The sequence below is a fragment of the Protopterus annectens genome, chromosome 3.part1, assembly GCF_019279795.1.
Source record: "Protopterus annectens isolate FY-2018-M chromosome 3.part1, PAN1.0, whole genome shotgun sequence".
Lineage (NCBI taxonomy): Eukaryota > Metazoa > Chordata > Ceratodontiformes > Protopteridae > Protopterus > Protopterus annectens.
In genome coordinates, this window is record NC_056732.1 from 266,202,948 (window position 1) to 266,215,447 (window position 12,500).

Consider the following 12,500-nt stretch of genomic DNA (forward strand, 5'->3'; position numbering starts at 1 on the left):
CTTTCTCTCCTTATATAATAAAATGAAAAATCACATGTTTTCAATGAATCAATCAGCTTCAACCCAGCCTGTCTTAAAACACAGTACATATATTGTTTTTAAACATACTACAGAACATACACAATGGCTGAGTTAGAATACTCTATAAACAAAAATACTTTAAAAAGCAAATTCAGCTTTCAGTTTTAAAACATAGCTAATAGAAATCACATCATTGAGTCCAGGGGGTACACTAGCATTATACTTTATTTGCCACTTTAGTTCTTTATACAGCAAGAATAAATCAAAGTTTCCCCCCTTGGACCCATTTCAACTTTTTCCATAGCCATGTATTTAAAATAATGTTCTGGGTGGTTTTTAACATGTTTTGCAAGTGCATTCTTTTCATCTAGCCTTGAAATTTCTTACTGGTGTTGGTAAATTCTCTTTGTAAATGGTCCCTTGGTCTTACCAATATAAAACATTTGACATACTTGGCACACTGCCATGTAAACTATCCTAGAAGTAAAACAATAACCTTTGATAGTGGTTTTATTAAACTGATCAGTACCCATTCTTACCCCTTCTCCTTCTAAAATCAAGTTACACTGGTGACATCTTCCACATTTGTGCATACCCCTTTCACCCACTATAACACTATTGCTTTCCAGCAAATGTTTAAAACAAAGATCTTTCTTATAGACTATGGTAGGTTTATCTCCTACTTTAGACCTAATGCTTTGTTCCATTGAAAAAACCCTCCAGTTATGTCGTATGACCTCATTAATCTTATAAAAGCAAAGATTATATGGTAAAATTAAGGCTCCTTTAAAATTGCTCTGTCTTTGCATAGTGTCAGTACCATTTTGCTGCACATTGGTCAGGGGTGCAGTATTTCCTAACAAAGGTTTCAAAATACCCTTCGTACTTTTACTTACTACCTCCCCAATCACCTCACTCAGTAGTTTATCCGGGTACCCGCTCAATGACAACATTTCCTTAAGTATCTGTCACTCCTTGATAAATGCCTCCTCACAACTCACCATTGCAGCTAGTTTAAACCACTGTCCTTTAATTATGGACCTTTTCGGATGTAGTGGGTGCCCACTAGTAAAATGTAGGAGTGAGTTGGAATAGGTGGGTTTCCTGTACAGTGTAGACTCAAACCCTTGTTTTCCTTGTTCAATGATAAGGGCACATCCAAGTAACGTATCACTTCACTATTAACCTCCATTGCGAACCTCAGAAAGGTGGTACTGTTGTTAATAAACTGAAAAAATTCATCCAGTTTTTCTCTGGTATCCCTCCAAAAATGATGATGTCATCCAAAAAATGACCATACATCACCCAACGTTCATAGTACCCAGAAACAAACACCTTGGTCATTTCCTACTCAGCTAATATCATATTGGCAAATGCAGGGGAGCATGCTGCTCCCATTGCCACTCACTTCTTTTGCTTGAATAGTTGTTCATCAAAAATCAAGTAGTTGTTCTCAAGAATGGCTTCCATTAACACCCTAGTGGTAAGAACCTTGTCATGGTTAAACCTGGAATTTTTACACAGAAATTCATAAAACATTTCCCACCCCTCATCATGAAGAATGACAGAAAAAAGGTCAATTACATCTATAGTGACCAATAAAATTTGATCTGAATAAATCTGTGAATTAACTTTAGATAAAAAATCCCACGAATCCTTGACAATATGTGGGAATGTATCCAAGATGCCCTTGACATGGAAATCTACAAATTTTGCCAGTGAGAAGGTCTTAGAGGCTTTAGCATCCACGATAGGTCTTAGTGGTGGGTCACAAACAATTTTTGAAATTCCAAAAATTGTAGGTATCCTAGGATGGTCTACTTTCAAATACTCATATTCTTGTAAACTAATCTGACTATTTAACAATAGTTCTTCTAATAGTATATCAATCCTCTGGTAGCCAATATTTCTTTCATTAATGGACACTTCCTCATAAGTATATGTGTACAAAACTCCTAGTAGTTTGCTGACATAATCAATATGGTCCATAACAACCCCACCACCACCTTTGTCAGATTTCATAATTCTTAGATTTTTCATTGATGCTATATTTTTAAACAAACCTGATTCAGAAATACTGAGATTACTAAAGTTGGGGAGTTGTTCTTTTTTATGGAATACATATCTCTGATGTATTTTTCTCAAATATTTTCAAAGATGTTGACAAGGGGGTGAAGTGGAGGGTTAAATGTACTGATTCTCTTTAAGGGCATTACTCTGTCTGACACTGTGTTTTCAAAATAGGCGTTTAAATTAATTTTCCTAGTAAACAATTTAAGTTGTACTAGAATTTCTTCAATATTTCCTTTTCTTAAAAGAACAAATAAAAAACCTTTTTCAAACTGTTCTGCCCATTCAGTGGATACAAAGGTACTACTTAAATTAAGTTGAGGTTTACAATGGAGGTTAATAGTGAAGTGATACATTACTTGGATGTGTCCTTATCATTGAACAAGAAAAACAAGGGTTTTGAGTCTACACTGTACAGGAAACCCACATATTCCAACTCCCTTCCACATTTTACTAGTGGTCACCCACTACATCAGAAAAGATGCTTAATTAAAGGACAGTGTGTTAGACTAGCTTTAGTAGTGAGTTGTGAGGAGGTCTTTATTAAGGAGTGTCAAATACTTAAGGAAATGTTGTTGTTGAGGGGGGTACCCGGATAAACTACTGAGTGAGGTGACGGTGAAGGTAGTAAGTGAAAGAACAAAGGGTATTTTTAAACTCTTGTTAGGAAATACTGCACCCCTGACCAATGTGCAGCAAAATGGTACTGGCACTGTGCAAAGTCAGACCAATTATAAAGGAGCCTTGATTTTACCATATAATCTTTGCTTCTATAAGATTATGGAGGTCATAAGACATAACTGGAGCATTTTTTCAATGGAACAAAACATTAGGTCTAAACTTGGAGATAGACCTACCATAGTCTATAAGAAGGATCTTTGTTTTAAAAATTTGCTGAAAAGCAATAGTGTAAGAGTGGCTGAAAGGAGTATACGCAAATGTGGAAGATGTCACCAGTGTAACTTTATTTTAGAAGGAGAATGGGTTAGAATAGGTACTGGTCAGTATATTAAAACCACCATCAAAGGTTATTGTTTTACTTTTGGGGTTGTTTACATGGCAGTGTGCCAAGTATATCAAATGTTCTATATTTGGGCCATTTAAAAAGAGAATTTACCAGTATGATATTTCAAGGCTAGATGAAAAGAATGCACTTGCAAAATATGTTAAAAACCATCCAGAACATTATTTTAAATACATGGCTATGGAAAAAGTTGAAATGGGTCCAAGAGGGGAACACTTTGATTTATTCTTGCAGTATAAAGAACTAAAGTGGCAAATAAAGTATAATGTTAGTGTACCCTCTGGACTCAATGATGTGATTTTTATTAGTTGTGTTTTAAAAATGAAAGCTGAATTTGCTTTTTAAAGTATTTTTTGTTTAGAGTATTCTAACTCAACCATTGTGTATGTTCTTTAGTATGTTTAAAAACAATATATGTGATGTGTTTCTAAGACAGGCTGGGTTGAAGCTGATTGATTCATTGAGAACGTGTGATTTTTCATTTTATTATATAAGTAGAGAAAGTAGAGTTTTTTTTTCATTCTGAAGAAGTCATTTATGCTATTGACGAAAGTGCTAAAGTGTGTTTTAATAAAGAGGATCCATCATCCTGCCACTTGTCTTTTGGATTGTTTTTCTACCTTTCCTGGTTTGGAGTGTGCTCTTGCTGTTATTGAAGAGGTTGCTGCTAACAAACAACTTTATGTTTCAATGTTTCATCTATAAATTCAGTGCCTGCTGCCCTTGAAGAATAAATTGCCTATGTTACATTAAAAAATTAGTACTCTGGTAATGTTATAGTAGAGAATAGATGACAAACTGACAACAGGTTCATAGTTACTGGACATCTCATCCAAAGGAGGACACACTCTGGATGGCAGCAACCCCCACCCCCGCCCTTAGGGTGCAACATGGTAGCAACAACCTACCTAAATTGTGTTGGAGTGAAACCCACAGCCTTCTGAATCAAAAGAAAACATGCCACCTGTTGTGCTACTAACATTGTTTTCCAATTTTATATTGCAAACAGTGATGACCATTTGCTAAACAAAGCAGTTGCAGATTGCAAACAGACTTTCATGAACAGCAGTAAATTTCTCTTCCCTTGAAGCTCACAATTCCATAAAAAAAGCACTGAAACTCAATTCCTTGAAAATGCACAAACTCACTTTTTGAGTAGTTTAATAGTTGGTATAGAGGATTCAGGCTGTTTTCCTCTGTAACCAAAGTACAGGTTTTGAGCCTGAGCAAATGAACTGATCTGCCATTCCTAACCAGCGCATTACACACACACCCCTTACAGGACTACATGCATGCTCTCGTGAGCAGAACAGAAGCAGAACACACATTGCTTGAACAGGAAAAAGAAGACATGTATTTTTTTTCAATTAAGAAGTAGATGTGGTAGCCCATTGCCCCCTGACAGTGGGCTCTACCTAGCCAGTGGGCTCTAGATAACTGTTTAGGTTGCATAGTGCAGGATCCGGCTCTGGTCATATGTGCAGAACTGTATCATAGTCAAATTGGCCCATAAGCAGGCTAATCGATCAGAGCCCCTCATAGCCAGTCCTCCCTGCAGCCATTTTAGTGTCCCATTACTTGGCCATCTCTTGTCTGTTACCATAAACACTGTTCATACCTGTCAGTGTCATGCCATTTTCTTCTTTACTTACTTCTACAGTGATTACAGATATTTGGATTTAATTTAAAACTTTTATTTCAAATTTTATAGCACCATTTGCTTAACAAACAATGGAGGGTCCCAATGAAAACAGACTTAGCATGAGACACAATAAACATATCTGCCCTTGAAACTCACATTCAGTTAAACTGCATTAAAACTTGCATTCACAGAAAATGCATTTAGCCAGTGGTGTATTAAGTGCACCTTTGGGCTGTTTTCAAACCATGGGCTCCCTGCACACATTTTAGAACCATGCATAAATGTATGTGTTAATTCACCTTCCTGATTGGATTAAATTATATTCCTAGTTTAATACAGCACCACTTACTAGAGTATGTTTTAAATTTGTAATTTTTAATAATTTTCCAGTAAGCAGTGAAACAATATGTATCAGACAAAATTTCCCATTTCAGAACCTTTCAACCACAAAAGATCTCTAAGGCTGCTATCATTATAACCCAACAATGTCAATCAATATGTGCATTCTCTGTGGAAATAAAAATCCTCTGAATAACCCCACATTAAATATAACTGTAACTAATTAAGAGGCTGCTGTTGGCAAACAACAATTTAGTGCATCATCTACAAACTCAGTGTCTGCTCCCTTTGAAGAATAAACTGCCTAAATTACAGTAAAACAAAATAAAATTGTGTGTGTCAGCAGTCACTCTTCCTAGTGTGGGAAGAGAATCCACATGCTCCTGCACCAAATGAGAGCATATTACCTGTTGCACCACTGACACTAAACAACACAAGTATGCAACTCTATGACTGAGAGTGGCAACCTCTAATCCTCAGTAATTTACAAAACAAAACAAATAAATAAAATTAAAGTAAACCTGCCAGTTAGTGTGGAGGTCTAAGGCAGTTGGTTTCCAATAATTAAGATCAGTGTTTGACTTTGAACAAAGTCACTTAAGTAGACAGGACCTCTAACTATTGCACTCACATACCTTGTTCTCTATCTGTGCAATCCATTAGGTTCATTTTTAATGAACTGTGCATTGCTCTCACCATGGAGTAATGTGTGGAGGTTTGCCTTATGGGTCTTTGAATTGTCAGCGTGACTCTTACATGTATGTTGCATGGCGGGTGCTGACTGTCCTGTATGTTTGTTAGGTTGCTGATGTATTTGCTTGCTATTGCCTTAGATTACATTTAATAGGCCATTGTTAGTAAGGTAGATTACTTGTAAGTGCCTCAGCTTATGTAGGCATATGTGTTGGTCTGAGCTGTTTGTGATTGGTTTGTGGTGTTGTGTGGTACTAACAACCTTCATGTTATTAGTTATGGCTTTGTGTGAGAGATTTACCTTCAAAACATCAATAATGAAATCACTCACACAGTTTATCAGTTTGTTTAAATAGTAGGTAGATGTCAGTAAATGTGAGACAATTACTTCATTTTTTTTCAGGATGGCCATTTCATCCAAGCTGCTAACAGAGATGGTTGGAAAGTACTAAGTCTTGGTTTCAGGTGTTTACTAATGTGAGATGAAGGGGGAGTAGTGCCTGTGAGGTTTGAAGTTGATTACTGGAGGCACCATTGGTCTGGTGTTAGAAATAGTTCTGGTCTCATCACTGTTGCATACAGCCAAGAACAAATGATCCTTTGCTCCTTTTCCTCACCAGAAGCAAAAGAGTAACACTGTCTCAAGATTCTTCCTGAGAAGAAGTATTAATGCAGATAACACTGTCTTTGGTATACACTCCCTAACCTTCTCTTGGTAGATATCCATGATAGAACTTACAGTAGCTGGATGCAAAATAATATCAAGTTGTACAAAGGCACTTACCAAAACTGCAACCAGACCAGTCAGTGAAGTACCATGTGCTGTCCCCAATCAGAGACCAACAGGAATTAGCATCACTCTTTTCCTTCTCTCACCAGGAGCAAAGCAGCTGTGCTAATCCAGACCTGGCATATAAGAAGCCATTTTCAGGCTTTACAGCGATTGATCATTTGTAGGAAGGCTAGAAAATAATGACCATCTGCTCCTTCTCTCACTAGGAACAAAATGGAAGCATTAGTCCCAAGCTGATTCCTTTGAAGCAGTTTCTAAGCTCTCCAATAATTGATAACTTAGTTCCAGAAATTACAAAATTTAAAAGACAGAGGGGAAAAAAGTGTTTAATTCTCTGAATATTGCAGTGTGCACTATGTCAGTGGGATGATATGAAACAGAGACTAAGTCAAGCTATGATAACCTCAGGGAGGGAGCATTCCCAGTTTCAGCGTTCAGTGCCCAGTAGAATGCACGGATAAGATAAAAGATAAACATAAGCATAAATTCTCTACATTGTTGATCAAGAGTCTGGTTAACTGCTGTGATTACCTGAATGAAAATAAGAAACAAAAGCACTCAAATACCAAATATTTTGTCTTCTTTTGGGACAGTTATTAGCTTTCCTCAAATTAATTGATTATAACTGATTGGATTCTTCCCCTTCTTGTCTCTGTACATTTCTCTAATGCTACATCTAATTTTCACCAATAATTGTATGCTTGTCATGTTAGATTGATGTAAAGATTGAATATCTCTCATATAAATTGCATGCATTGATGACATCCACTCATCCATTACTGGAAATCAGGCTGATTTCTACTGCCTAATGGTGCTTTTTCTTGACATAGGAGGAGTTACATAAGTAATTTCTCATTTTAATGGGCACATTTTGAAATAAATTAATTAAAGAGAATCATGTGTTTATCAGTTCCAAAATGTGTCTAGGCAGACAACATGACATTTTGGATATGTGACAAAAGACTTAAACAGAACTATGCTTATAAAGTATGTAGGTCCATATGGTATTTGACTGGCTAGAATCTGTCTAACATGAGATGTTATTTACATTGCAATGTTTGGTACTCAGTCCTGTATGAAAACTGAGAAATTAAGAAATTATAAGAATACCCACCCCCTTTTTTAATTTTACAAAATGTCTTAATTTTTTTTAATACTGTGATAGAAATTGACTCAACTCAGGGCACAGTTACATTGATGAAATCACTTTTGTTTCTGCTTTTATTTCCCAGATTAATCATCTCCTCCCCTGTAATACATCTAGAACTGGTTTATATGGGATTACCTGTTTTGGTACCATATTTAAGAATGCTTAGAAGTTATTTGTATGAGCCCAGTTGCTGCTACTACAGGTGAGCATCCACACACCACATACCACATACCTTTAGGTTCCGCTTACGTCTTGATATTTTATGAAAATGAAGAAAAAAAATATATATATAGAGTGAGAGAGAGAGCGTTAGCATTGCTGGGTGTAGCCATTTCAATTATTAAGGCTGCTTTTGTCCTTTTTTTTATTCAGTTATGGTATAACTCAAAACAGTATTAAGTAAAATAAAACCTACTATACCATCATCATCAGAGGCTACCGATACTCTGACATCAGGTGGTAGGAGTCTTACACTTCCACTGTTAGGATCACCTGTAATAATAAGTAACAAACACAAGAGCAAAATTACTAATCCTCTAAATAATCTGAAGAAAACGTAACACTGTTAACACAACTGCAGATGCTACCTCAATACAGACACTCATTGCATCCTTTTCACACATATAGGTAATATATACCTAAATAATGCTTAGTAAGCATGAAGTAAATGTTTCACTTTTTCTCTTAGGTAGTGAAGTCTGTTTGTATGTTGCTAAGTTGAGAGCAAATGGAAAAGACATTAGAAGAGTAATATATGATAGAGAAATTGCAGAAAGTGAATGAAATGCATAGCATTGGTATCTGTAATAATGACCACAGCAAGAAGTGCATTAAAGGGGAAAATTATTCCTTCTCGCATCTCCTTGCAACATCAGACATGTCCTTTGTAAAACACATTATCAGACTTGTAGTTAATGACAGGTAATGATCACGTTAGCAGTAGTGGCAACAGTTGATTTTTAAACAACACATTGGTATCATAAAATATGATTAAACGTGTTCAGGCAATTCTTTCAAAGTATCATATCAGTGGATTCAAACCCTGCATCAGATGAATGCTATGTATAAGTTCAGTGCACTTATACCTTGTGCCACAGAGAAAGCTAACTGGCATCTCTCTTTTCTTCTGAGAGCACTATCCAAAGGATTGACAGCCACCCAATGCTGCCATGCTAGTTTGCACTACCTGTGGCAGTCTAAACCCAATTTTCCGCCTTTTTCCCTTAAGCCATGAAGGTGATTTTCATGCTGCCAAGCAGTTCACAAAGGATACAAGAAAAAATATAAATTATTATATTTTAAACACTTTACATGTTTCACCAAATGTGTTATTTTGCAATAGGGATCTGTATGGATTTGAATCCTCAAACAAGTATATTCAAAGCAATAATTTCACATTATTTCCCAAGACTTCCAAAGGCAAAGACATGCATTTGTCTAGTGATAAAGATTTTAGATGTAATGATAATGTCATATTGTATCGTCACATTGAAAGTGCAACACAAACAAGTTATGAAAGTTGTCATGGCATATTTGACAGAATATCTGGATGATTAGGATATTCCCAACAGTTAGCATTAGCATGTAGTCTCATGATATTAAACAAAGACTGCAATCACTGCAGGTGAATACCTTTCTCTAGCTCTGTTTTCTTGCTATATATTATTCTTAACAATGCTTATAGTAATCCCTTTAATATGAACATTTCCTATGAAGGGCCAGTAACTGTGGTAATTTAAACTAGCATTTGGATGTTAGGATTGTCATTCTCCTAAATCAAGAAACACTAAACACAGATCCTAAGCTGAAATAAACCATATAACCAACAAAAAGCTTAAAAACTGGACCACCAGGAAGCACAGCAAAGTGCAACAGAATTCAACAATGCTGTACATGGCAGGTTGGATAAATCCAAGCACAAATGTGATAGTTGTAATAAATCCAGGCACAGGAAACAGAAGATCAATACTCAAGATATATGGTTAGATGTATAATGAGCTGTTCAATGTCTTGGGGCATATGCCAAGAGTTGTTTATAAATGAGACAGGAACTGTAAGGACCTGTTAGAACTCAATGAGATACATACTTTTAACAATAAAGGTGCTACCAAAGGCACTTTTAAATGTGGAAGGTGTTCTTTGTAAATATATCATGGCGGGGGATTAACTAGTAATTAATGGCAAAGAATAGGTCAACAGGAAATTTACTACAACTGTAGTTCAATGAGAATTGTATTTGCCTCCTGGCATGCTTAGCTTTCTATACTGCGAAGGCAGAAAGAAAGCTGAGAGATAGAATTTATGAACACGGTTATGATATTGATAGACAAAAAGGAAAAGGTGCTTTGGACAAACGTGGGGTACAACCCTGATCACTGTTTCAAATTCTGGGTGTTTGATTCTGTTTTTTAGACCCCAGAGGTGGCCCATGGAAGTACAAACTTAGTGCTTTAGAATTAAAGTCATAGTTTTTAACAGCTGCAAACAAGCTACCTGGCATGGATGATACAGTTTGTATAGACAGCATTTCAAAATTGAAACAACTAGAATTTTAATTCATTTGTCTTTCCAGCACTTTATATAGTAAAATAACATTTCTAGTATTTTTCAGGCTACACATTTTTTTAATGTCAAATGTTAAAGTTTAGATGTGCATACAAAGTGCTTTGGCTTTAATTTCACTCAATTGTTTAACTAGCTTCGATGACATCTGAGCTTTTCAAACTAGTATTTAAGCAGTGTGTTTCAAGGTTTGTCCTACTCTGATGAAGTCCTTCATTGTCTTGGACTAAAGCACTTACATTAATTGTGTTTTTATTGTTTTATTAAACTTGAGTATTGATTTTCTGGGTTTGTTACAGCTATTTTGTGCCTATGGCTATGGCAGTTGTAACATTTTGGTGTTACTTTTCTAATGCTGCATTTATAATTGTTATTGTTAATGCAGTAATGCAATACAATGTTTAAACCTGTGTTATCTCCATTACAGTAGTTTTATAAGATCTGTGCTGATAACTGAGTTTTAAATATACTTATCTTTGTTGTTTTGGGGGGAGGATCAGGGGCCTAACTTGTGTGTTGCCATAAGTGAACACTTAACATGAAGAAATTGTTTGTGCATGTGGGTTGCACACAGTCACTCAGAACATAGATCACAGCCATCCTGTCTCCTCATTATATATTCAGTTTCTGTGTCTGTTCTCTGTTTCTTCTCATATGGGGATATGGCTCCCAGGAAGACATCTGTACCCTGTATGCCACAATATAGTGATGTAGAAATGAAGTCATGATCCAGGCTTTATGTTTCCATGGAATATTTCTGTTAGGGAGAGGTAGAGGTGCCAGTCTGCCCAAGACATGATATGGCAGCAGGTGATCAATGACCATAATATTGTCAGAGGCTTTGGAAGATCTTACTTCCAGATAAGACACCAAGTTGTTGACATGACAACCTCTGCCCACCATAGAGCCACTGCAATTGCTCAGGAACAGGAGGCTAATGGCAGGGGTCTTGCTATCAAAACACCATCAACTGAAAGTGAGGAGTTCTTGTCTACTATCAGAGATAAAAATAGCTCATCAGAGGATTTCACCAGAATCCTTTACATTGGTGCAGATGCAGAAGATAGACCCAGACTGTCATAAGAGGAGACCTTCCAGTTATCCAGTTATGTGAACCATATTTACTTGGAGAAGTATATATTTATAGGCATATATACAAGATGTCATATCTATCCCCAGGATTCATGAAGCCCTGTGCAAGGACTGCGTTAGCCTTGTGCTGACCATGTGGCGTAGTGATGGTGCAGCAGCACCATATGCATATTAATGAAGGCAACGTCCATGTGCACAGGAAACATGCGCGAGTGCAGAGGGCATGTTTAAGCGCTGCACGGTGGCGTTAACATGTCGGCTACAGTTGCTCAACCTAAAATGCTGACTAGTACAGCCTGCCTCTAATAGCAATCGCTCCTGTCAGTGTCTGTGGATACTGAAATGCATGCAAAGCATACAAGGGAGTTCCACGAATACCAAAATAAAAAGTAAACACAAAAGCACATAGCTGAATTTTGAGCCCCCATCCCTTGAAAAATGACATTTAAAACCCTGTGTCCGTATTTCATTGTAGTGTTGATTGTTATACCAAGTGGAAGTGAAATGTAGTGTTTGCACACCGCTGCCCTTTGCTAAGCCTAGCTCAATGGTTAGGGTTACCACCTGTCCCATTTTGCGAGGGACAGTCCCTCTTTGGGCAGTTGTGTCCTGACAAAAACTATTAAAAATGGCAAATGTCCTGAGATTGTAGGACATAATTATGTCCCATATTTTATGTAATAGCTGCATAAAATAGTTATTTCTGTATCTAAAATACCTAAATGTTACAAGAAACAGAATAAGCAACTGCTACAAGAATAAGCTTTTATTTAAGCAAAAAAGTAAAGTTCTACCTTTGTACTGACCGTGGGCATGTGTCACCTGTAAAATCTGATGTGTGTCCCGAAAATGTCCCACTTTGGCCATTTCAAAAGATGGCAACCCTACCAATGGTCAGAGTATTTGCTTAATATCTGCCCATTCGTGGTCCAAGTCATCCTTGTCTGGACGGCCCAAAGATGAATAGGTATTACCCGGGTCTACCTACCATGTCATGAAAGATAAGTATTTGGGCGTACTAATGTGCATGAAGTACAGCATGTGGAAGATCAGATATGCTAGGGTTGTCCTCACATCCATAATGGTACCAGTAATATGTAGAGCATGCAATGTG